The sequence below is a fragment of the Hyposmocoma kahamanoa genome, unplaced genomic scaffold, assembly GCF_003589595.1.
Source record: "Hyposmocoma kahamanoa isolate Upper Pololo Valley unplaced genomic scaffold, ASM358959v1 64, whole genome shotgun sequence".
NCBI lineage: Eukaryota > Metazoa > Arthropoda > Insecta > Lepidoptera > Cosmopterigidae > Hyposmocoma > Hyposmocoma kahamanoa.
In genome coordinates, this window is record NW_020653852.1 from 958,312 (window position 1) to 985,606 (window position 27,295).

Consider the following 27,295-nt stretch of genomic DNA (forward strand, 5'->3'; position numbering starts at 1 on the left):
TTCTAAAACATCATCAGCTGTTCCACGTCGGGCTTTTTTATTTCATCATATTGTTTCTCTTCACCTCTAATGAGAGGTGTTACAACTAAACATTAGCTTATGTATGTAACACAGACATTAGTAATAGAACATGAAATTACAGGCATCGAAATCGTCAACCTTCTAGAAGCAACTGTTCTCAGTACACACTAGTAGGCCGTATAATAGGTAGCTGATATTAACCAACATAGGTTTGTACTGTTATTGCCACAGTCAATACTCTCAAGAGACCATGACTTAAAAAACATAATATGTTAGGTAAATGTGTATCAAAGATATTTTTTCCTCTAGCACAATGTTTGCGTTTCATTTCAAGAAGAAATAGAAAGACCCCAACAATACATTATAAATAACCTCAGGGGAAACTTATAGAGGCCGGTCAACAAACAAATGCAACAAAGATAGTTATTTTATAATCGAAGGTAACTGATGGACAAACAAATATTAGAACAAAGTCGTCGCTGTGGTAAACTGGTGCGGATTTGAAAGCTAAAAAGAGAGGCAAAGGGAATTTCGAAATACATTCAACAGGCTCGAGAGCTATTGAAGCAAGTATGCACTTTTAAAAACGACTAAAGTGGCCTATTTCTCTCAACGAGGTTTACGTTTCATGCTACCACTATGTTCGCTGTTGGACGATGTAAACAAGTCATTTACTTGTAATCTACGTTTGGATTACTATAGCTTCGGGCTCTAGACGAGTTATCGCTGATGAAGAGGTCTCATCACCCCTCGAACCTCTACAACTGACGTTGCATCGCTTAGTGCCGTGGCCCGGACCTCCTTCCTCCTCTGTCAGTCCCTCACTGCTGAGGATCGTGACTTTTGATCAAGTACACTTTCAATCAATCTTCTCCATTGCACTCTGTCTTTGACCAAGTGGAACGCGGCTGTCACTGGTACTGCCAGACTTTCAGCCACCTGGTCACATCATCGTTTCGTATTTCGACATCAAGGTCGTTTGCATCCTGCCCGTAACAATCGCGCTCTCGAGACTATCAGCGCTTCTGCGTGCAATGTGACCAAAGAACTGCAGTAAGTAAGTAAGTAAATAAAATAAGGACTCCATTCACATGATTTTATTATATGTAGAAAATGAGAGAACAAAAGGGTGTAACAAAAATTACAATAAAAAGTACAACAGTATAAAACATTCCTTAAACAGTCTTACGAACAGTCCACTTACCACGAGCCTATATACGTATTTTAATGATGAAAAAGAAGTAAATCACGTGAAGTTAGGGTTTCAATGAGGATGCTTCATGAGCATGAAACAAAAAATGATATAGCGAAGATATCAGACGCACATACATATAACACGAGAAGTAAACATAAACTAGTAACAAATGAAACCAGATTTGTAAAAAGGTTAAAACAGGGCGTAAATATGCGAATTAATATGTACAATAAACATAATATGTTTTGTATGATTTAGTTAGTTAGTTTTATGAGTTAGTGTATTTGACTTGGAAATGGCTGCATTCAAGCAAATATTAAAACTGTACTTTGAAAATCAATGAATTTATGGACTCAAATCTAAGCGAAAATTCATTTTCTTAAAAAATCATGACGTTAAGGCTTTACGGTGAATAAAACATTTGGCTTTAACTTTGCACATAACGAAGAATAGGAATTAGAGAACGAGCCAGAAAAGAGGGTGATAAAAGGTGACATGACGATGTAGGAGGTCGCATAGTCACCGTGCTTTTTATCGAATGTACAGTTGATGAAGCTGATAGCCATTTTACGCGTTCTACAGAAAAGTGTTAAAGGTTTTCCGGTTTCATGGTTTAAATTTGTTTCCTGTAAGTAAATAAATATTAGACAACATTACATACGTTACTCCGATTCCAAAGTAAGTGACTAAAGCACTTGTATTATTGAAATCGGAAACAATGACGGTACCACGAACACCCAGATCCGAGACCCGGCCGGGGTTCTAACCCGGGTCCTCAGTGATGGAGACACCATGAAAACCAGTGTGCAAGTCACTCGACCACGGATGTCGTCAAAATAAGTAATTACCAACTACGTCCGATTCGTATCAATCTCGAATCCGAGAAATGACGGTCCAAATTGTCATAGGTGTCCGAAGCGTCATTTTATCACTAGGTGTACAAGCGATATTTGTATTTTCTTGGATTGGAATCAGACTTAGTGCACAAGCAACATCCGAAGTGGGTCCGAATTTTCTAGATTTGATTGTTTGATGTCTCGGATTTAGAACGAATACGAATCGGATGCAGTGCGTAAACTTGCATTGCCAGTCAAAGTTTTCATCTTTCAGCTTTTATCGCAAAGGTACACACACTTGTCAACTTTATATGTCACCCTGACACATAAAGTTGATAAATCCCGTGTACCTATAGTTTCACCAGCGCGGAAAAATCATTACCATGATCACATTACTGCTTAGCGGCATAAACAGATATGCTCTTTTTACTTCCCTGGACGAACACCCTCACAATGAGCTTTACTGTTACTAAAATGGTTTGTTTTATTACGCGTTGTACAATGATATACCCTCTTTTTTAACCGACTTTAAAAAAAGGAGGAGGTTCTCAATTGGACTGTATGTTTTTTTTTGTACGTATGTTACGCGATAACTCCGGTATTTGTGAACCGATTTTCATGATTTTTTTTTTGTTGAAATGGGGGGAATTGCATAATGGTCCTATTTCATTTTGAAGACAAACATCCACCTCTAAGCGTGGCTGTTCACGCATGAAGATTCATTTTTATAAATAGCGCTGATTTTTATTATCTCCAGTGTCAAGTCCTGTAAAGTGGCGAATTTAAGGATATTTCAATAAAACTTAGCAAATAGTCGTAATTCCACGTATTTTTGAGGTCGGTTTTTTCAGTGCTCTGAGATATAAGTTGACAAGTTCCATGTGCCTGTAATTGTACAGCTATCTTACCCTTCAAAATCGGAACACAGTAATGCTAACATTACTGCTTGCCGGCAGAAATAGATAAAGTGGCAACCTAATATGTAGATGCATACCGACTACAAAGTAGAAGATCAGGAAGAAGAAAAAAAACATTAGGAGTAAAATGCCAACAAAACACGGGTATACAAAATGCTTGGAGCGAGTTGAGGAAATGAAATGAGGTATTTAAGGTTAGGTTAGGTCAGGTTTAGGTTCATACTCTCTGCCTACCCCAAGGGCATACTAGCCTGATGGTGTGTTAAATATATAGGTAGTATTTTATATACTATATATTATATATACTATTCCAAACTATGGCGTGTTTGAAATCTATTTTTGAAAATGTTGGTAATCTATTAAGATAACAAAATTTCAAATTTATATTAAAGTGTAATCTCTAGTACTAAACTTTAAAAACTGCTATATCAACTTCTGCTATAAGTTCTGAAAAGCAGACGTATAGATGGGACCACATCGCTTTGAGCAGGCGAACGCATTGTGAGTTCGCAAGTGGCCTAATGGTCGACTAGTTTGCGGCGCTGATGGCCGAGAGTGGCCGCCAGAGACGAATTTTTTCAATAAACGCTAAAAGGGTTAAACGCATTGTAAATGGCCGTAAAATATAATAAAATGCGTGAACTAGCCGCGTCGAGCGAAGTTCTAAATCAAACTTCTCTACTAGTTGATTATACTAATTAACCAATTTAAAAAAAAAAGGAAGGAGTTTCTCAGTTCGACAGGATTTTTTTGTGTATGTGTGTTGCAATTTTGCGTTTACGATGAACCGATTTTGATGATTCTTTTTTTGTTGGAAAGAGGGTACGTCAGTAGTGGTTTCGTTCAAATTTGACGAAAATATTCCACCTCTAAGCGTGACAAAATAGGGAATTACTGACATTTGAGGTCTGTTCTTTTAGTACTCTGCACTGAGATTATCATAATTGATATTAACATCAAGTTATACCATTACGTTGACAGGTACGAGTGAAATTGATCTTAAGCAGCGAGGATGAGGCTCGGAATATGCGGGTACTGAATTAATTAGGTTTTGACAGTTGCTTAATTGCCTCGACCATTATTTGCGGGCGGTTTTAAGTTTTGACAGTTTGGGCATGATGGCCGCCGCTTGCAATATCACATTTATCTCCATCTTATCGTGATTACCGTGCCCGTGCTCGTAAGATCGGATGTTGTCCTCCATGGAGGTGCGGTGATCACCGGAATTGACTGCTTTAAATCTTTGAATCATTAGTGGACCTACAACACAAGTATCATTGTCAACTCGTTGTACGTAACCCTGCTAGCTCGGGTTTTAGTTAGTTTAGGTCTATGGCTTTGGGTTAGTTTAGGTGCGCCACGCTGTTTATGCAAGTTGGGGATTCGAAAACAGGTTTAAAATAAATATTGTAAATGATAAAATATGTACGAATGTTTATTTACAAAGGTACTCTCATGTTGGGTAAAGCGGCAGATATACAATCCATATTTGTGTTGCAAAAACGGGCGATTCGTTCTGTGTTCCGTTTAGGTTCTCGGGTTTCTCTCAGAGAAAAGCTTAAGAAGACTAGTATAACGACTGTGGCATCACAGTACGTTTACTCAAATATTTTGTAAGCCCGTAAAAATTTTAAGAAAGAAGATATTCACCCTAGAACAAAGTCCAAACTCATGGTACCACGATTTCGTTTGACTAAAGTAAACGATCTTTTATGGGGAACTGTATACGTTTTTACAATAAGATTCCGGAGCATATATTAAGGTTATCATTTCCTAAGTTTAAAAACTATATTAAAAATATTTTGATTGAAAACGTATATTACAGAATTGAAGAGTATGTATCAGATAAAGATATACCTATGGGAAGACAACAAAGTGTATTCTAGAGCATTTAAGTTTATTTGAAAAGAGCAATTCCTAGAGTTTCTTGCTCGTTCTTCTCACCGAGGTCAGCGCAGTGAACGAGCAGTAGCTTAAAACATTACGTTTTCAGGTGTAAAAATTAAGTAAAGTAAAAAATAAATAAAAATATTTATTTACGTTCACTTACACCAAGTTTATATATAGAAAGTGTGCTGTGGAACTCCGTTTAAGCAAAATAATTGCTTACGTCAGGAGATACTGTTCTTCCATCTTAGGCATCGGGTATATAATCAGAAATAGAGACGAAATAAGGGCCATCCATCCCTGGTCATTCATCAGGCAAATGGGCCTTATATCGCTTTTAAATATCAACTCTTGTTTGCGTTGAAATCTCAAATTAGAAAGCTGAAATAGTCAAGCCAAGAAAAAAAGCAAAATATCTAACTACAAAACAAACGGAATCATTTTAAAGGCAATTAAATATAAAGTAATTTTTCAATTATCGTTCATTATAGCAAAGCTCAAGTTAAACTGGTCGTGTTGAAGCGAAACAATTGACGACACATATGAATTGACGACATAGGTACAATGGTAACCATAAAGAAAAAGGCTAGTCTAGGCTTGCGGGTATAGTCTGGAGTGTTATATTGTATCAGGTATAGAGTTGAGTGTACTGTGTCAGCAAAAAGAGCCCGACTCAGCATTATGCCGCAGTTCAGTCGAACTACGACACTGATGATTCTGCCAGGTCCTAAGGTGGTGAGCCGGTAAAAAAAGAAGTAACTCAGAATATAGAATCAACACGGAGTTAGAATGTAAGGCATGTAGTTATAATATTAATTATTTAAGTGAATAAGTTATTATATAAGCTATAAAACGTGGACAAGGTAAATGGAAAGAAAATAAAAAAGATGAAAGATGTAAATGTGTGTTGTGTGGTTGTATAATAATTGTAAATGAATGAGTGTTTTGCTTAAAGGTGTGTGTTTGTGTGTAGTTATGTAAAGAATAAGTGGAGTGTATGTGTGGTTTATATATAACTATGAAACAGTATTTATGGCAGGGTAAATATTTTAGGCAGGTAGTGTAAATGACAATGTGTAAATGACATTTCGTCTCTATTTCTGGTTATATATTTTATGATCTTAGGGTTCTATATGACTAGGCAAGTTACGGTTAGTTATGTTATACTAAATAATTAATTAGAGAAAACAAATAAGTGCAACCCCTAGATTACTTACTCATTCTTTTCAGTGGAATATTACGAATGAGTTGTGGAGTTTGATTGATGTGACAATGTCAAGTGTAATTTGGTTACTTATAACGATATTTCTGAATTGCATCTAGAGGTACATTCGAGTAGTACAATTTAATGAATTATTTATTTATTCATGGAAAACGAAGTGATTTATGTAAAACACCGATTAAAAAAGGAATAAAAACACAAAGCCTATTACAGGTTTTCACCTATAGTGCCAAAGAAATGAAACATGAGCACTTAATAAAAACAAACAATAAATAATAAGTGTTAACAACAAGTGTTTTCTTGGAGAAAATAATATAATGAAAAACAATTTCTAGTGTAATTTGCTTACCCAAGTAATTAATCTATTTTTGAAATTGACATTTAATTACGATGTTCTCCGCTTCATCGTTAGCTTAAGTGTTGCTACAAGAGATGAGTAAAATACTCCATGAATACGCCCGGGTTTTAACAGGACTTTCTACCCAAAGTTTTTACCCGTTTCTGCCCAAAATCGTGGGTTAGAACGACGAATACGGAACTTGGTATAATTCGATGGTTATTTTGTTGTCATTTGTAATATATATGTCGAAGTAAAAAATCTTTTTGGACGAAAAAGAAGCAACTCCAGAAAAACAAAAAAGAGATATCGCTATTCACTATTTAAATATAGTACAAAGAAATAAATAGTTTTGAGGACGTTAGGTTTCTTCAGGCAGATCTGGCAGCTGTGGGACATTGGTGTGAGTGCAATGACATGATATTAAATGCTACCAAATGCACTCATATTAAGTTTACAAAAAAAAAGAACATTGTTGCCTCGGAATATTTCTTAGATAACCAATACCTAAGTGAATCTGTCGTGGTACGAGATTTGGGGATTTTTATAGATAGCAAGTTAAGTTTTACTACACACATGGACATCATAGCCAAAAAGTCTTGGAGGATGTTGGGTTTTGTCAAGCGAATGTGTAAGGATTTTAGAAACGTTTATACGATTTTAACACTGTATAACTCACTTATTCGTAGCACTCTCGAGTATGCAACTCCTGTCTGGAATCCGAACTATCAAGTTCATGCAGAAAGAACAGAAAGTATACAACGGGCATTTACTCGTTTTCTGGCGTATAAGGATAGGCAATGCCCATATAGATCTGACTACCGCAGGCGCTTGCTTTATTTTAAACTGGAGAGGTTGGAAACTAGGAGGAAAATTTTTGACCTGAGTTTGCTGTACAAATTATTACATGGACAGCTCGATATGCCCTGCACGACGTCTCAGATTGGTTTGGCGGTACCTAGAAGACTTCCTCGTTATCCAGCACAAAAAATATTTTCGGTTCCGGTGTCTCGTACTAATGTTGGCCATTTTTCTCCGCTCAATCGTTGCATGCGAACTTTTAATGACATTAACTCAGATGAGATTGACATCTTTCACGACTCGTATAAAATGTTCAGGAGGAATGTAAGGGAACATTTAGTGTAAATATTAATTCGTTTATAATTGCATAATAATTTTTAAGTTCATATATTTTACTTCTTTTCCATTTTTATATAATTTTTAGTTTTCTTTGAATTGCTGATGTTACCTTTCCAGAGTGTTGTATACTCCTATAAGGACGTAACATACTGTACTTAACCATTTAGATAACATTGTGTAATATTGTCTATGTATACGTCGATGGTGTATCAAATAAATAAATAAATAAATAAATAAATAAATAAATAGTGAATAGCGATATCTCTTTTTTGTATTGAATTGATATTCAATTCTTTTCTAGCCGGGGCTGGTAGCTGTAAAGGTGTTTAAATGGGTGACGTAATACTTTCAATTTCTCATAGATGGCGCTACGGCTAAAAAGTCGTTGAAAAACTAAATGCAACGATACGACAACAAAACACATAGAAAAATTCGTAAGATCCGCTGCTTCTTTCCGTGGCTTAGTGGGTATAGCGTCTGCTACGGTATGCTATAAGACGTCTATTCACATCTGGCCGAATCAAAGGATTTTTTCTTATCGACTTATTTCAAAGCGATTTTCAATTTCAATTGAAAAGCAAGTCTAATCGTCTAGATCAGAAAGCATTAAACATTTCAGTAGTAATTATTATTAAATTTGCTAGTTTAACTAAATATTTACTAGTAAATAATGGATAATTAATGGATTTTAACCCAATCTAAAGACCACGTTGACAAAGCGCCGGGCTAAAGCGCCGGGTTGCTACTAATCATTTACAAGTGTACGTAACTTAGAAATTAACGTAAGAAGTACATGCCGCCGCAATGATTTGAACCGTCAACCTCTTAATTGGTTATATAATAAAAAGGTTAACGAGAGAGCACACTTAAATAATGCCTATTTACTCCCTTGCCTTAAACAGGCCCCAGTTTAAACAGTCCAGGGAACAAATTGTTCGCAAGGTAGTGTGAAGAGACACGAATTACCCGATGCCACGAGAACATGTGCTCTGAAAGTTATGAAATATAGGACATATTAGTAACATAGTGATAGTGGACATAGAGGTAATAATAATAATAATAACGCACACACTCAACATTGCTCCGCTCTAGGGAAACCAGGGAAACCTTGTGTAGCGGGTAACATGGACACACACATGGACAAACAAATTACACCCAAACTCACGAGAGTAACAAGTGTAGGCTATACAAATATTTCTCCCGGCCCGGGAATTGGACCTGGGACCTCTTCGTGGCAGTCCGGCATGGTAACCGTTCCGCCACTTCAGTGGTAACTTCAGGTTTATTATTTTATTATGGCATTTTAATAACAATGCTTCATAATAAGAACGTACTTTGAAGAGCTTCTTGCAATTGAAAAGTAGAATAATTTCTCTAGTGCTATGTCGTCCAGAAAATAAGGACATTTTCTCTAATATAAGACTCGGCTTAGTGGCACTCAAAGGTAAGTAATATTTATGAAAAAATAACGAAGTTACAACGTCACGGAAATTGTAAATAGGCCGTGTCCTTCGTTCGGGTGTAAAAAAACTTCGGAAAATATGACGCGGGGAATCTCCCATGATATTGAACAACTTTCGTGTAGAACCCATATTCGGTTGGCAGAAATATTTTTTAATTACCAATTACGTATGGGAAATAAACATTCTTTGCAACAGTTTCCCTTTGTGTTACTTTTGCATTTGTTTTGTCTTTGAAAGTTCATAAATACACGCACCGGCACATTTAACGGAACAAAAACAAAAGTGAAATTATAAATAACCCTTATAATAATAACATTAGTTACGAGATTTAGTTTTGCAAGGTCGATTTCACACCGAACAAAATTGAATGACATGAATAATTAATTGCTTCATTATGTCTCGAAAAATTTTGACGCATTTGCAGCCTTAACGTAATAGCGACATATCTAAAAAATGGCTACTTTTCAGGAGAGCAGTTAATGGGTTCTACGGACGAATTTAGTCGATAACTTTTCATGTTGATAATCTAACTTTTGACGTATGACCGTATCATACTGTTAATATAATATAGTACTAACTAAAAAAGTGTATTTTTTCAGAAGCGATGAAAAACGAATAACTTCCCTTGAAAGATTATTAAAATTTAAGTATAGGTTAAGGTTTATTACAGACATATAAACAATTTTCTGCTTGCCAAATTATCTAAAAGTTAAAGGGAAAATGTAATTGCTTATTTCTGAGCAAGGACTGTTTTGTGTAGAGTTTGCACACAAAAAAAATGTTTCATTTTGAGTTAAGTAGATATGTTTTAATTGTTTCTTACAATATTTTAATAAGACGACTTTATTGACGTGCACCGAATGACATTTTACGTTCTACGCAATGGTATAATCTCTAATTTTGAGTTACAACTCTATTGTAATAGCAGTGCGATATGACTGTGGCTTTGTTATTCGAGTGTGATGAACGGTTACCATGCTGGTATGCCACGCAGAGGTCCCGGGTTCGATTCCTTGGCCGGGAGAAATATTTCTATGGTCTATTTTATTTCTCTCGTGAGTTTGGGTGTAATTAGTTGTTTGTTATGTGAGCACCCGCGATACAGGGTTTCTCTAGTGCTATGGGTATGTGTGTTATTATATTATTATTATTATTATAGAGAAACAATGTACATATACCTTCTTACATTAGTACTATAAACGTTTGTGTCCCTCTGGGGCAATGTACATAAAAATGTTTATAAAATAAGTTTTGCTAACGATAACCCCGGTTAGTCGGGAAAGGGACAGTGCCTAAACGTAGTTATTACTGTAAACGATATACATTTAACAAAGTATAACCGTAAACCGTGACTAATCCCGACCCCAAAAATAAAATAAAACAGCCCCGTGATACGAAACGTAAATAGAAATACATTTCTATCAAATGTAGATAAGAAGCAAACATGTAAAATACAATAATGTTTTTTTGCAACAGGATTGAACAGAATATCCGGGAAACCCAAAAGATAAAATATAACGGATTTTCTATGTTTCGCGAAAATAGAGGATTGTGTTCGGTTTTCGGTACCAATATCAAAGTAGAAAAAATATTTTTCAGTGTTTCCACATTTTTTCCGGCAGAACAAGGCTCGGGCTTTGTAAGGCCCGAATGAGCTAAGAGCATTAGGGCTGCCAAATACAAATATACATTTTACGAAGCTTTACAAAGAATATGTTAATGAACGTTGTTAGAGTTGAGAGTGATGCTTTTACAACAATATATTCAGTGCATAATTTCATTACGCGCTTTCGTATTCAAATATGAAAATAATGGGACAAAATTTCATATTTCGCCACTGAATTTGTTCAGAATATACCATCGTTGCTGTTAATGAAGTTAAAAGATTACGTACAGAGTGTCATCATCATCACCAAGCCATTACACGCCCCACTGCTGGGTATGGGTCTCTTCCAAGTAGAACTGAAACTCTTGTGAAGGAGTTTGTCCAGAGACGTCCTGCCACCTTACCTATTTCTGCCGCAAAGCATTTCGGTTTTGAAGGGTGAAATTATAGGCACATGGGACTTGTCAACTTAAATTCAGTTTAAACATACAGCAACTAAACTAGATGACTACAACAAGGTACAATTCGATTGTATGGGCAGACAATAGTTGAACCTTCATAACCTATTCTAGGTACAAAACCTGTGTTAATAGTGTTACGAAGATTCTCCGTTTTGGCGAAATCAGAAAAGAAAACAATCTTTGAGCTGCGGCTAAAACTGAAATAGTGTAGTGCAGTGCCGTGAATCTAGTGTAGAGTAGCAATAGCAGTAATAAAAAGTATGTGTAAGTGTGTGTGTGTGTGTGTGTGTGTGTGAATGTGCGCGTGTGTGTGTGAGTGTGTTTGAGTGTGTGTGTGAAATGAAATGGAGTAGAGTGCGCTTAATAGCATTTATATAGATAAATAAATAAAAGAAATAGATAAATAAAATTTAAGTATGGAAGTCTATTTATGATAATATAACCAGGAGTTCTTCCGTCTTCTCATAAGATAATTCCTGTAACCATGTTCTTAGTATATCTCCAACTTCATACTTGTTTAATGCATATATTTGATGGGATTTATTAATTTTATTATATAATCTAGTACTTAGTGCAATTAATTGTAGCTCAGAGTGGCACTGCAACTGTTATGGAAAGTCGTGTCGCTTACCAGCAGGCGCATGACTTGTTCGTCCTGCCGCTTGGCATCATAAAAAAATATTTAATTTTTTTAGGTAAATTATCACATTATCACACTCTAATGCTCGTTATTATATAAGGCAAATTCCCTTGATAGAATAGAATTCGCAAGAAACGTGGGATTGCTCTTTGCAAGTAAATGTTACTAAACAATTATCATTTACAATGTTTATTTCAAATATGATAGATATAGTCAACGGGTAATTAAATACCATGGATTTTTGTCATCCAACTATGCAGAAGCTATAACTATAGAAGCTATAATAACCTTAAGTGTAGAGTTTCTATTTCATTATACTTTTAAACCTCGTAAATGGCAAATTTTGAATATTAACTGGAATCTTATTATAGAAGCATGTACGTTGAATTCAATGAGTTTGTAACCTTGTGAAGACAACTGTCATGATTAGCTAGTTAATTTTTATTGACTAACTGCCTCCGTGACCGAACGGTTACCATGTCGATTCCCGGGCCGGGAGAAATGTTTGTATGGCTTACATTTATATCTCTCGTGAGTTTGGGTGTAATTTGTGGTTGTCTATGTGTGTGTCCATGGCACCCGCGACACAGGGTTTCCCTAGTGCGGGGCTATGGTGAGTGTGTGCGTTATTTATTCCTCGCATTAATGTTATTCGCCTTGAACACCACCGTAAAGTTATCGGTTTTCTACAGGATATATCACAGAGAGTGAGCGATGGAATTCCACGATTTAATTCCGCCTTCCCCTTTCCATCGTCGGGAAACTAGACGTAGGTTAGGATTCCAGTTCCATCCCTATGTTGTGGATTTACCCAGGAGTCACGCGAAGCGTTTCACTTCCACCGGTTAGGGGGTGGAATTCGTATTCCCCGTACACTATAAGTTGCGAGAGTGAATAGGCATTAAGTACGTGTGCATGCTACATCGTCGATCTAATTGTCAATTTCCAACAGGTGAGATGGACGTCAAATACGCACTTATTATTGCGCATTTGACGTCCATCATATTTGTTATACATTTTATTTATATATATATATAAAAAAACTATATCACTATTTTTCGTAAATAAATTACTATTCCTCTCAAATCAATCAATTTGTTATGAATGTCGGACGCCAATGTTAGAATGTTAATTTCTTTAAACTTGTCACAGCAAAACACTTTGGCTCGTAGATCGCTTTAAAGACACGTTATTACAGGACAAACAACAACGATGTAAACAACATTAGTAGTAGCAGAGCTCCTTAAAAAAGAGTCCGTCCAGGGAAGTACTATTTCTGCCGCCAAGCAGTAATGTCGCCATTACTGTGTTCCGGTTTTGAAGGGTAAGGGTTCCGGTGAAATTACAGACACATTGGACATATCAATGTCCAATACCAATAAAATCAAGTGCAGTGGCCCCTCAAATCTTTGCGATACCACCCGGCAGACAACTTATTCGTCCCGTGTACGTCACTAAAGTAAGAAAGTAGGTGATATAAACTAATCTAATAATTTCTACGTTAGAAAGATTTTAGTTCTCTAACTCACACGTTTACCTGGGGTTGTGAACCTCCTTCGACGTGTAAGTTTCAACACGATTGATTTCTCACAGCTTTCTATCGCAGATCTGAGAAACACTGTCAGTGCACTCGTCATCAGACATAAGTTGACAAGTCCCATGTGAATGTTGTTTCACCAGTACCCTTGCCCTGCAAAACCGGAACGCAGTAATGTACACTTTACTTATTGGTGGCAGAAATAGGTATGGCGGCTGTATTTTCTTGAACGAACTCTGTCACGAGGAACTCTACTGCTATCACAGAATAATAAATACAATGGATGTGCTTAGTGAGCGCGACAAGTATGCAAATAGTACGCGGAGTTCCTCTAACTTGAGCCCTGTCCGCCATTTTCGCTTGTACGTTATGATCTGGTACATTATCTCGAGCAAAATCTTGAAAAATGCCTTTTTGTGCTACTTTGGAGTGCAAAAATTATAGTCGCTCGTCTAATATTATCCATGGTGGTGTTTCATATCGTCGTTGTCTTATTTTATTTAGTTCAAATAAAATTTCCATTTTCTGTTTATCGCAATACATTTCTTGTTATAAGAAATGAAAGTAAACCTTACACAGCTGTAATAGGGTCGACTTTTATTGGAGAACTAAGTAAACAACTCGAATTTTCTACGCTTCTACGTAGGCGTTAATCTTTCGTCGTCTGTCAACCGCTAGATGGCAGCACATAGTATGAAATTTCAATATGAAGTCAGAACGTGACTTGCAATAAATTTATATTATATTATCAGTATTACATCTTTTTAAATCAGAAACTACGACCAATCATTATTAAGATTTCGTAGTGTTTCTCATTATGATAGTGTGTGCTTGGCGACAGCGGTTTTGGTAGCAATTGAGGCTTAAAACCCATCCAATGTGTTATTCTTCCGTGACAGTTAGGTATTGACCTATATTGAAAAGCGATCGCCCTCCTACTGGGCTACTACCGTTGTTATATAAATCCCTACACTATAGTGTAGTGGCAACCCTGTAATATTGAAGGGACTATTAAAGTAACATGGTCGTCTCACGAGGCTATTCCGGCATCAGTAGGAAGACTGAGTAAACCGTCGGCACCGACTGTAGTCGTGCCGTTGCTCTGTTTACGTTGCTAAGCTTTGCTTATCGTCTAGCCTGCTTGGGATATTTGGTATGTGGATTCTGACTGAAAATCGACGGAACATACTCTAATTTGAATCTTGTTTACTTATATTAAGGATACTTATACATATAAATATCGCAAATTTACACAAAGTTACGCGAATACAACACACATACACACACACTACCATATCCGCTCACGCGATGCGTTCCTCCTACCGCAAAATGGCGGCTATTTGGTTTCGCAAATTAGAAAAGGATTCAGTTTAAATACAAGTTTTTATAAATAAAAATTATTATTCTGCATTGCTAAATAAATACCCTCCGTACTACCAACAAAAACATCTCAAATATAATGCAGTAATACACCGCAAATACTGCACTTAAAAAGCACTAATGAAATTTTTGGTGTACTTGGATAAATATGATAATATTCCGTTTGAATGGTTCTAATGTTTACCATGAAATTACTCCTTAAAGTATAGTTTATAAACATTTATATTCAAGGTAAACTTAGAAAACCCTACTTATGGTATGTTTTCAATAAATAAACACCGAAATCACCAGCCCAAAGAATAACACACACGATTATTGTGACGTATTTTTGAAGTTGTTTATTTTTTTTTAAATGACAGACGCAGGCATTAAAAACTTTATGGTTTGTTAGAGTAGTTATCGAAATAGCAATTAATATTAGTTCTTTTACCTGTTATAACTTCGATATCCGATAAATCGGCATAAAATCATCACCGGCACCTCTAGGTGTGGTATGCGTCTACGGTTGCATGTATCGCGTGAGCGGATAATATTGAATTGGCGTAACAAATGCTACTAAATATGACATTAATAGATGTTTCACTTGCACTAACAAAAAAATGTACTTGAATAACTTAATAAAAACAAATACATACACTTTCTTAATTTAAAACCACGGAATAAAAAAAGAGGGACATGAGCATAAAAAAGTATAAAATGTTAAAAACAGAGCAAGAAATGGAGAAAGAAATAATTAATATACATACGATTTGAGTACAGCCTGTAAATGCTTAACAGACTTAGACTTGTTACTTTTTGTTGTTCCTGAATTATTAATTTACAATTAAGTAGAAGTTGAAAGCGAGAAACAGAATAGTTATTTGCTATGCAAGGCTGCAAAGCTCTTGATTGACGCGAGTACTTGTATTGGAACCTGAGCAGGCGAAGGACACTAAGATTGAACCACAAGCGAAGCGAGTAGTCCAAAAATAGAATCTTGAGCGTAGTGAGGATTTCAAGGCACGAGACGCTTAACAACTTTTCACCTCACTATAGCGAGGAAAATGGTAAATAACAGAAAAACAATAATAAGAATATTAATATATAATTTGTTTGAAATCATCACTGGGGTCTGTGGAAACATCAGTAATATACTTATAAAGAAACATTTTTAAAAAGAGCGAAGATACAAACTTTAGCTTTTGTAATTTGCTCGATATTGTATAAGTACGCAGAATTTTTTGTAGCTGTCTTATCGCAATTAAGTTAGATATAATAGAAAATTAGCGGAACTCCTTCACTGCCGATAAAGCCAGAGGGACTTTTGTGAATGCTTGTAACTGGTTAATAAGTATTTTTCTTGTATTTTGATCGATAAGTAAAAAAAAACTACAACCGCGATGGTTTATTTCTTTAGAGGCAGGACAGAAGCGCACTTTCTAGCCGAACTGTTTTTGTAATCATTTTATGGTTTTTTTAAATATTTCTGTATGTACAAACCTACAAGTATTGCGGCTATTTGTAATACATTATATTTATATAAATTGCCTCCATGGCCGTACTTGCTGGAATGCCACGCAAAGGTCCCGCGGTCGAAATCTTTGTATGGCCTACATTTATTTCTATCATGACTTTGAATGTAGCCTATGCGTGTGTCCAAACACCCGCTATACTGGGTTTCCCTAGTACGGGGCTATGAGACACAGAAACAGGTAAGGTGACAGTACTTCTCTGGACGAACTCTCCCACAAGGAGCTCTACTACTACAATAAAACTTTAGACGGGATCCGTGCTCAGCAGCTGTGACTTTACAACGAGTAGCGGTAGTTTCCCTGATTCATAAAATAGCGCTAGCACAAAAAAGAACATTTAAAAATTTCCCACGAGGAATATTTGAATAGTTCTCTCGTTTCACGAGCCCCGAGGCCGTTCGCCAAAAGTATGTATTCGGAAATATTCACTGTGCAATACACCGGTTCTCGTAGACTTTCATCGCTGACCATGATGTAATGAATGGAAGGTTTCCAGGCATTTTCAGTTTTAAACCTGCGAGGTATTATCGCGATGCGAACTCACTCAATGTTCGTTTTGTTACGTCTAACAAATTCCACGCACTCGAATCCGAATTCTGCTCCACATAACGCTAGTTAATTGGAATATTTTGTGTGGTAGTTGTTCCGCCTATGCTAGCCTGTGGCGGCTTATACCTACTTATAAGTAGAAGTAGAGTTCCTTGTGAGAGAGTTCGTCCAGGGAAGTACTGCCACCTTACCTATTTCTGCCGCCGAGCAGTAATGTCTGCATTACTATGTTCCGGTTTTGAAGGGTAAGTGTGCCGGTGAAATTACAGGCACATGGGACTTCTGAAGTATGTCTTAGGGTGACGGGCACGGTAGCAGTATCCCTCAGTTCTTTATCTGAGTGACATTGTAACTGTTATGGACAGGCGTGTAGCTTACCAGAAACTAATATAATAATAATAAATAATAGTTAGCTTATATGGTCCCTTTGCCGGGCACAAGCCTCCTCTCATAACAGCTTGGGCTGAGTTCCTACGCAGACCTAATGCGGAAACTTCACATACATCATTAAATAAGCCTTGCAGATGTGTGCAAGTTCCCTTACAACGTTTTCCTTTATCGAAAAGCTCATAGTAAATTTCAAATTCAGAGCTCACGTGCTCTGCTTGAGAGTCGGTACACCATTGGGCTACTATAGCTCAATATAGAAACTGACCTTCGAAATTTGGGTACAGATGGATTCGAGGTCTTCAACGCAAGTTTGTGCGTGTCTAATTCTCAAATACGTTTTCGAAAGTACACCACAATATAGGCACGGTATATACGGTCCTTGGCGAGCATTGATAGCAGCGGTACATTAACAGTAGAATAAAACAATAGGCTTCACCGGAGCGAGTTTACAATGTTCACTGTATTGTTAAAAGGTTGGAGTACCATTGAGGACACTACTCAAGCCACAAACTCTCCGCGGGTTAAACTTACAACAAATTACATCTAAAACCTTTGCAAATAGATTTGACCTTGAAAGTTCAAACCGGTCTGAATGGTGTTTTTTTATGACAGAATAAGTGCGCATTTGACCTCACCCCGGAGGAAAGTGACGCCGTGGTCGACAATGGAGCATGCAGACTTAAATAAAGCCTATTTACTGTAGCTTTCAGAAAGTAAGTCAACAGGCCAGGAATTCCACTCCATAACCGCGACTCTTTGGAATTTCATTGCTCTTCTCTTTCTACTCTTCGTGGTATATGCTGTAGAATACCGATAAGCAGACAACTTTACGGCTGAGTTCAAGGCTTTACAGCTTCGCTTCTACTGAATCCGAGTCACCTATAAGCTTCTTGGCTCGCTTCTGAATCCAAAGGCCATCTGGTATTTTTTCACACAAAGGTGTACATTATTACTGAAGTCTTTACGTAGCGTACGTATAGTATAACTCTGTGATGTAAGTATCAGGTACTATACGGGTCCAAACAGATGACCTTACCACCACTAAAGGTCAAAATATAGTATTCAAACAAAGGGATCAAAGTGATTACAGATCGCTTGTCTCTTAAATCCTCGTTCCATTTGACCGACGAATTGCGGCTGCTCGACTGCCGTCCAATTTCAATACTCCCAATGTGCTATTTATGAAGGTACCTAAATGAATACATATTTACTATTCACTTGTTTATTTGAAAAGATATTAATGAAGCTTTTATGAGAGTAAATATTGGAAATAATAATTTATGGTGGAGGCGCAATTATAAGTATCAAACCAACTCTGTTCGCATTAAAGGCTTAAATTACATATATTGTAGGTAATAATATAGATACGAATATGACATATAGTACTGAAGTTAGCCTACCGTATTCTGGAATTCATATTTTATTTACGATTTTTAAAAAGCTTTTTCGATACCGCAATAATTTTTATTTCCATTTTTTGTTCCATGGACGGAGCTTTTGCGAGTTAACTATTTTATTCGAACTCACAATTATTCGAATTTTTGCTGTCCCTGTTAGGTTGTTTCGTTTTTTGTCTGTAATATTTTTGGAGATGAAATTCGGGGAATGTTGTAAAAACCCTTTATTTTCAACAAAGTGAACGAAATGGAAACGCCGCTCTCAGACAATCTCAATCTATTGTTTTAAATTTGCCAATGAAAACAATCAGAAAAGTGATTATTTTTCAATACTCTTATCATAACTAGGTATGTTACTATCATTCAACATCAAATTTGGTTACTACGTTCTGTGCTTGATACAATCTGCTGCCAAAAACGAGGCTGCATTTTCTAGGTCAAGCAGTTACAATTGGACAGCTTTTAAAGCTCCAAAAAAGTTTGATCGGGTATAGAGCACTGGTGCCATGTTAGTTGGTGGTTGATCAGATTTTATCGGCTCTGCTGTAACAATACCTCGACAACCGCAGAGAAATGGCCCGTTTGTTGGAACTTTGCAATTTATTTCCTCACCGTTCCGGTCAAAGTCTGGAACAGTTTGTCCTTATGTCCTTGACATACCGCATATAGGATTTGGTTTTTCAACTTTTTACAATTACGCACTATTCAAGGCTTGAACATTTCTGTTGGGGGTCTGCTTCCGTTTTTCGTCCGACATCCATCCGAAACAATTACTGTCAAATATGTAATATTCGACCATAATAATAGACGCATGATGCGTATGAAGCTTTTGTTTTTTGTCATTGACATTGTTTTTTAATTTGGTCAAATATTACTTATCCATGGCGATTGTGTGTATTTAATATACAAAAATGGTTCATAAAAACTAGGAAGCCCTGTTCGTTCTGAATTCATAGACGAATTAGCCAAGTGTAAACCGCATCACACGTCATTAATTTCAGAAATGATTTCCTCGGCCGGCTGCGGCGCGGGCGCTGCGAAGCTGCGGAACACGAAACTTTACTTAGCCCCAACTTAGAAAGTTGCTGCATAATTTAGAACGAATAAGCTCGCTCGCCCTTGGCTCCGATTCAGCTTATAAGTGAACCGCCATAGAGTAATATCGTGTTTTACCGAATAAGTGCAACCATTTCTAAATTCCATTTCAAGTTTGTTGACTTACTCACAGAGAGCTACAGGCACGGGAGCGCTTTGACGGCTGTTTGATTTCTGTTGCGGTTCTTTAATGGGTAATTTTATTTACTGCTTTAAAACCAACTGCTAATTTTAACATGTCTTATCTCTGTTTCTAAATTTGTAATCTTCACATTTTGTTTGCCAACACTGCATAAGTAAAAACGATGAAAACTTTGTATTTCGCAAGGCGGATTACAGTGGTTTAAAATGCATTCTTTTAGCGCCTTTATAGCTTGTGTATGAATGATGAAATTAATAAATTTCAAATTGAAGATTTCACAACTTTTCTACGTTGATTGTAATTTGTATATATGTGTGTGAGAGAATTGACGTGTTTGTTTGTGACAGCTACTTCTGCAGCGGCTGGTCTCAATATGTGACAGCAGCTTTGTACCTTCAGCGCCAACAGCATCCAGTTGTGTAAGTAATTAATGAATTATGATAATATCGTCATAAAGGAAAGGTATAAAACCTAAAGCGCTATATAGGTACCAATAGGAGCGAGTTTTGATTTTAATCATGACTTGTTATTCCTGACTCCGATTTTTAGTAAAACAAAAATCATGATTATTGCTTTTTTATTATCTACATAATGTCGGTTCAGCCTTTTTAACGTTCCACTGGTGATGATAATATATTTTACGATATTTTATATTGCGCTCAATTAAAATTGAGGTTATTTATACGTACCAAAATCCATCCTCTTTTAAATAGCACGAAGATGTGTTCTTAGTGTGCCGCTTCTCTGCGAAAATTGGCGACCATCATGGCTATTCTCATTTTTGATACTGATGCTGCCGCATGATAACAGACTAGATACTAGACTAGTTTACTTTAGTTACTTCCATAGTATAATGTCCTACGGGATTCTCATGTGGGGTAAAGCGGCAGATATTCAAACCATATTTGTATTGCAAAAACGAGCGATTCGTTCTGTGTACCGTCTAGGCTCTCGGGTTTCTCTCAGAGAAAAGTTTAAGGAGATTGGTATCATGACTGTGGCATCACAGTACATTTACTCAAATATTTTATATGCCCGTAAAAATATACATAATTTCAATAAGAAAGAAGATATCCATAATATTAACCTTAGAGCTAAGGCCTAACTCATGGTACCACGATTTCGTTTAACCAAGGTAAACAACTCTTTTATGGGGAACTGTATACGTTTTTACAATAAGATTCCGGAGCATATATTAAGTTTATCATTTCCTAAGTTTAAAAACTACATTAAAAATATTTTGATCAAAAAATCATATTACAAAATTGAAGACTACGTATTAGATAAAGATGTATGGAAAGACGACATGGCTCCAGAATCCACACAAATTTGATTCAAAGTGTATTCCATAGCATTTAAGTTTATTTGAAAAGAGCAATCCCTAGAGTTTCTTGCTCGTTCTTCTCAGGGAGGTCAGCACGTAGTGAACGAGCAGTAGCTTAAGTGTGACGTTTTCAAGTGTGAATTTATTTTACCTATGGAATAAATAATCTTTGACTTTGATTTTGACTTTGACTTAACACATAATAAGTGTTGCATATCTATGTGTATTAATCAGTTTTTTGGATTTTTTAAATGAATGTCTGAATTTTAAGTTCAAATTCACCATGAGCTTTTTCGGTGAAAGATGACATCGAGAGGAACAGTGCACATATCTGCAAAGCAATTTAATGGTGTGCGTAAAGTTCCCATTGCGCATTGGGCCCGTATGGGAACCACAGCCCAGTAGTGGGACTACATAGGCTAACTATTATTGTGTCACTATTTACTATAGAATTTACAGTGTCACTTGTTTCTCTGTGTTCCCATCTAATCCCGTAAACTGATCCACCGCCAGTTTTAAATCCCAAGTGATCCCCTCTATGTTTTGCAACTCCCAACTCTCATTGTATTTGTAAAGTAAGTCAAGTCAAGAGAAAAGTAAGTTTTAAAATCAAATACTCATTTATTGAGCAACTGTGATCAAATGGTATAATTACGAGACAGTCAAATTTTTTTGTGACAGGCTGACATATTGCAAATCACAAATAACAATAATTATTCTTAAGTAGTGTTTAGGAAAATAATAAAAGTTTAAACATCTTAACCATTAAAGTATAGTTAATATTGTTCATTTCTATTAAACTAAATAAAATATAGTACAACCCTCAAACATTTTCTTGTTCACTGTACCACAGTATTTACCAAAAATGAACTTGTAAGTGCCAAGGTATCAGGTGGGCACAAAATATCATATAATAAAACGGATCCCCCACGGGTCAGTTTTAGGGGATCAGATGGGAATAACCATATAAACAAGTCGTGTTTACATAATTTTGAAATGTGATTTGCTTCTAAATGTTATATATATAAATGTGATGCAATATCGTGTTGTGTGTGTGTGTGTGTGTGTGTATGTCTTAATTCATTATGTGCCTCTGTGTAAATAAATAAATAAAAATAAAATTTGAAATGTCAACTAGATCTGTTCCCATTTCAGTGTAATGAACGAATGTGTGGATGAATGAATTAATGATTGATTGCATGTCCGTTTCTTACAAATGATATTATTAGCCTCAAATATGGTTTACAAATATTGGTACAACGTCAGGAATAAATACGTCACGCTTGAAGTTTAAATTCAACCCAATGCAGCTTATGATAAGAACAGCTCAAAGTCTTGGCGTGCTTTTTAATGTATCACAAAGTCAGGCTGTTCTCTATTATTATTTCTTTTTACATTTTGGAAACTAAGGAATTCTAAACTAATCCTAATAAGACAGAAATAGTTATTAATTATACAACATTATGTTTATATCATAATGTACTTAGACATAAGAGCTGAAGTGCGTCATTCCTGTTCTAACCAGCGATGACGTATATGGATCAAAACAAAGTTGTTTCTGTTTATTGCGCAAGAGACTAAAAACTAATGTGTATTACTGACGTGCGTTATACACGTGTATTACCAATTTATCAATCGGTTCACAGGTCGACGGGTATCAGACGCACGCGCATGTACACGCGCGATAGCTTAATAACACCTGGTGTTCTCAGCACTGCCATTGGCACGTATTTGATAACATTAATATAATATTACGCAGGACAATCAAGACAAGACATGAAGCAATTTTGGAGTACATCCGATTACCGTCAACTTCGACAGCAGGATGTCGTTGTCAACTAAATCGAAGGCCTTTCTGAAGTCAAAATACGCGGCGTCGACTTTTTTTAAATATATTTTTTATGTGTTTTTTTCTATTTGGAGAGTTTTCAGTTATTTTTACAAAATGTAATTTTAATTAAACATTTACAAGCCAATTAAAAGCTTAATACAACCACCGACGGACTATTGCACTCACGATAACACTATAATCGCGGTTGCAGTTAGGCCAGCGAGGTCGTCAATACTAAATAAATTAACAAGTTTTGAAGATCACAGAGTATTCACCTGCTGAAGTTACTCAAGCTTTGTTACAACGTAATTGTTATCAAATGATTCTCATAACGTCTCAGTTAACGACATTCGACTTGGCGAATAGAAATATAACTTTTGTCTACTATCTAAATGATTATCTATTAGTAGCAGTACAGCTCCCTGTGAAAGAGTTCGTCCAGGGAAATACTGGGTTACGGTTTTGAAGGGTTTGGGTGCTGGTGAGACTTGTCAATTTGTGGCAGTTCCCATCAGGTAGCACTGCAGCTGTTTTGGGTAGGCGAGTCACTTACCACACAGTGTGTAGGAATGAAGCCTACCCGTACGATGAGCCATTCATATCCAGTATGTCCGACGCTTCCTGGGCAACAATAGGCAAGTACCTTACGTCAATTGATAAATTCTTTCATCACGACAGCAAGTATTATTGTGTATTTTTTATAATAGCAAGAGATGGGACAAACAAGTCGCGCGTCTGGTGTTAACCCACACAGCACTTGCAGTGCCATTTAGAACTTTCAATGGCAAAGTTCTGAGAGACACTGCCACTGCGCCTGTCACCCTGATACATAAGTTAACGTCCCTAACCCTTGCGTGTATGTCATGGATACGACAACAAGACTTGATCATAAATCATAAAGAAAAAAAAGATTTTATTGTACTTGGCAATAACGTTTTAGCCACGTTCGATCTATCTATAGCTTCTTCTTGTTACCATAAAATAAACCTATTTGCAGAAAAAATGGCTAAATTATGTTACCTAAGAAACGATCGTCTTACATTGTTACGTACTAACGAGCACGTTGGTGGAAAATTTTAAGATCTCCAAGTTGTTTAACGTTCGGAATATGAGCAACTACATGTTCAACTAAAAACTAACTCCGTTTATCTTTTAAGCGTAAAACTTTTCTAGCTCCACGCTGAGTGGAGTAGGCGAACAATTATTTTTATACCGCGCACGGCGAGACTGCGTGACCTCCAGCTGTAACAACAAAAACTATTCCAGTATCGCCAATGTTATCACTATCGCCCAACGTCGATATTTGCACGAACCAAGTGCAAATGAACGTCGGTTTAGAATGTACCTACTTGGTAATATGTAATTAGATACAGTCAGAAACATTTTTGTTCTATTAAGCCAGTAATATTAATGATATAAGTATCAAGATTAACCGATTATATGTCACATTACTGGACACAGGATATCTCTAGTTTAGACTATAGTCCGCAGTACTGGCCCAATGGGGGTTGGTGACAGCAGACGTGTTCCAGGGGATGTGGACGAGGTAATGAATTTTCGAAATAATGTGGGCAAAGGTAACCTTATCGCTAACAGCGATCTCTTCTATACAAACTTTGAGGTAGAGGAAATCTAAATAGTGCGGTGGATGCAGTGTGCCAACGGTAAAATTTGAAACGTAGTAATAAAAATCTACATTATATTATTGTTAAATAGTATATCTTATACCTTTTTAAATGCCAAAAAAACATAAACAGTTAAAGTTAGTTAACGTGTTCGCCTTATCGGAACTTACCCTAACGATGCACAGCTGAAGTATCATTAAACAATTTTAATATTCTAAAACTGCGTTATGGTTTTTTATGATATCTCAAAAAATCGTTATGTCACTAAGCTTCGTTTTAGTTTGCAGACGGCAGATATATTTATATGGTACATAATATATTTGTATATATGAATATACCTAAATAAACTTATATTTACTAATAAATAAACATGTTGCAAGTAAATTGTGTCAGAAGATATATATGCATTCCAGTTTTGAAAATTGGAAGCGACTTCGACTGCGTGAAAATATTATACTTTGTTCCCAAAAAAATGGATGATTGCGTTTTTAGTATTGAAATATATATTTAGGTTCCTGCTTCGGAATAAATAAGCTATAAATTCAGGCCGCAGTAATATTTCATTTGATTTCAGTGTTTGTACACATGTGCGTCCAAATACGGCGTATTGTGACAACTGCCGCAATTCCACCCGACAATAAAATGTTAATACTGGATCCACGTTTCAGAGAATACACCCAAATAAATTCCTCTTCGAGATTACAGCCGGAATGCAACATAAAGAACGATCGGAGCGAATCACCCTGTCACTCCAACAATCGTTCCGAAAATATTATTTTTACGATGGACACAAAAAAGGGGACTTCACACAAGCGCATATTGCACATTCTGCTGTCGGCGTTAAAGAGGTATTACCCGGTAATTTACTGGTTTTTGGCATTTATCGTTCTATGTCAACTGTGAGACGATCCGTTATTACGATGCGCGAGCGCATTGTGAATCATTTTTTTGGCCATAGAATACGTCGCATCAGACGGGGAACACATTTCGGAGATTTTAAAATTTTACGAAATAAAACATTTATTAAATTATATTTTTTATTGAATTGATATTCAATTATTTTTTGTGAAATTACTCCACTAGTTTGTTATAATTATTAATACAAAGATCGAACACTCAGAAAAAATTCCTTCGATCCGGTCGGATTCAAACCGACGACTTCTTGCATACAGTGCTAGACGCTATACCAACTAAGCCACGGAACAAACCAACGGACCTCACGAATTTTTCTATGTGCTTGCGTCGTGTCTTTGTACTTGGTCTTTCAACGACTCTTTAGTCGTAGCGCCATCTATAAGAAATCTATGACAGATTTATCATCCAGTTAGTACCTTTACAGCTACCAGTCCTGGCGAGAGATGTCGCTATTTACTGTATTAATTAAATTTTTATTGAATTGAAATTAAATTTTTTTTTGTGAAATTACTCCACTAGTTTGTTATAATTATTAATATTAGGGGTTAAAGTATGAAATTGCCGTTTTATTGCAATAGGTTCTTTGAATTTTCATAGAATCTTCATGGTTTGAGGTTTTCGAATGAAACTTTTTTCAAATGGTTTCTGTGATTTTTTTTTTTTAAATTTGAAACATTTGAATATCGACTTTCAATTGTTTTTGTTATTCAATTTAGACAAGAAAGATGGATACTGCGAAAATTCGAGTGATTTTTGAATACGAGTTCCGACGCGGAACTAACGCGGCAGAAACAGCCCGCAATATCAATGCTGCGTTTGGAGAGGGGTCTACTAATGAACGCACCGTGCGATTTTGGTTTAAACGCTTTCGTGATGGAAATTTCGACTTAAAGAACGAGCCACGAGGAAGACCGCCCACACAGGTGAATAACGATGAATTAAGAGAGATAGTGGAAGCCGATCCTAGTCAAACTACCCAGGAATTAGCGGCATGGTTTAACGTTACCTTACCCACAATATTGACTCACTTGCGTCAAATCAATAAAATAAAAAAATACGAAAAATGGGTGCCTCATGATTTGACTGATCTGCAGAAAGAAACGCGTGTTGAAACTTGTGTTGCCTTGTTGAACCGGTACAGAAATGAAGGAATATTGGATCGAATTGTAACATGTGATGAAAAGTGGATTCTTTATGATAACCGGAAAAGAAAAATGCAATGGCTGACCCCAGGTCAAATGCCACAACAGTGTCCTAAAGCAAAACTTACCACTAATAAGGTAATGGTAACTGTTTGGTGGTCTCAGCATGGTGTTATTCACTATAGTTTTCTCCGATCTGGTCAAGCAATAACGGCAGATGTCTATTGTGCCGAACTCCGAACCATGTTGACAAAACTAGCAGTAAAACAGCCCCGACTCATGAATCGATCTTCACCATTATTGCTCCACGACAACGCGAGACCTCACACAGCACGAGAAACCATTTTGACCCTTCAGGAACTGCAGTTAGAAACCATTCGTCATCCTCCGTATTCACCAGACCTTGCTCCAACGGACTACCATTTTTTTCGTGATTTGGACAATTATCTACGTGACAAGAAGTTTTCTTCCCAGGAGGCAGTACAAAATGCTTTCACACAGTTTGTGCAGTCTAGATCGTCGGAGTTCTATCGCAAAGGCATTAATAACCTTCCCATTAGATGGCAGCAATGTATAGATAATAATGGCAACTATTTTGATTAATTAAATAAATTTGTTAAAAATTTAAAAAATAAACAATTTAGATTTTCAGTACAAATCGGCAATTTCATACTTTAACCCCTATTACAAAGATCGAACACTCAGAAAAAATTCCTTCGATCCGGTCGGATT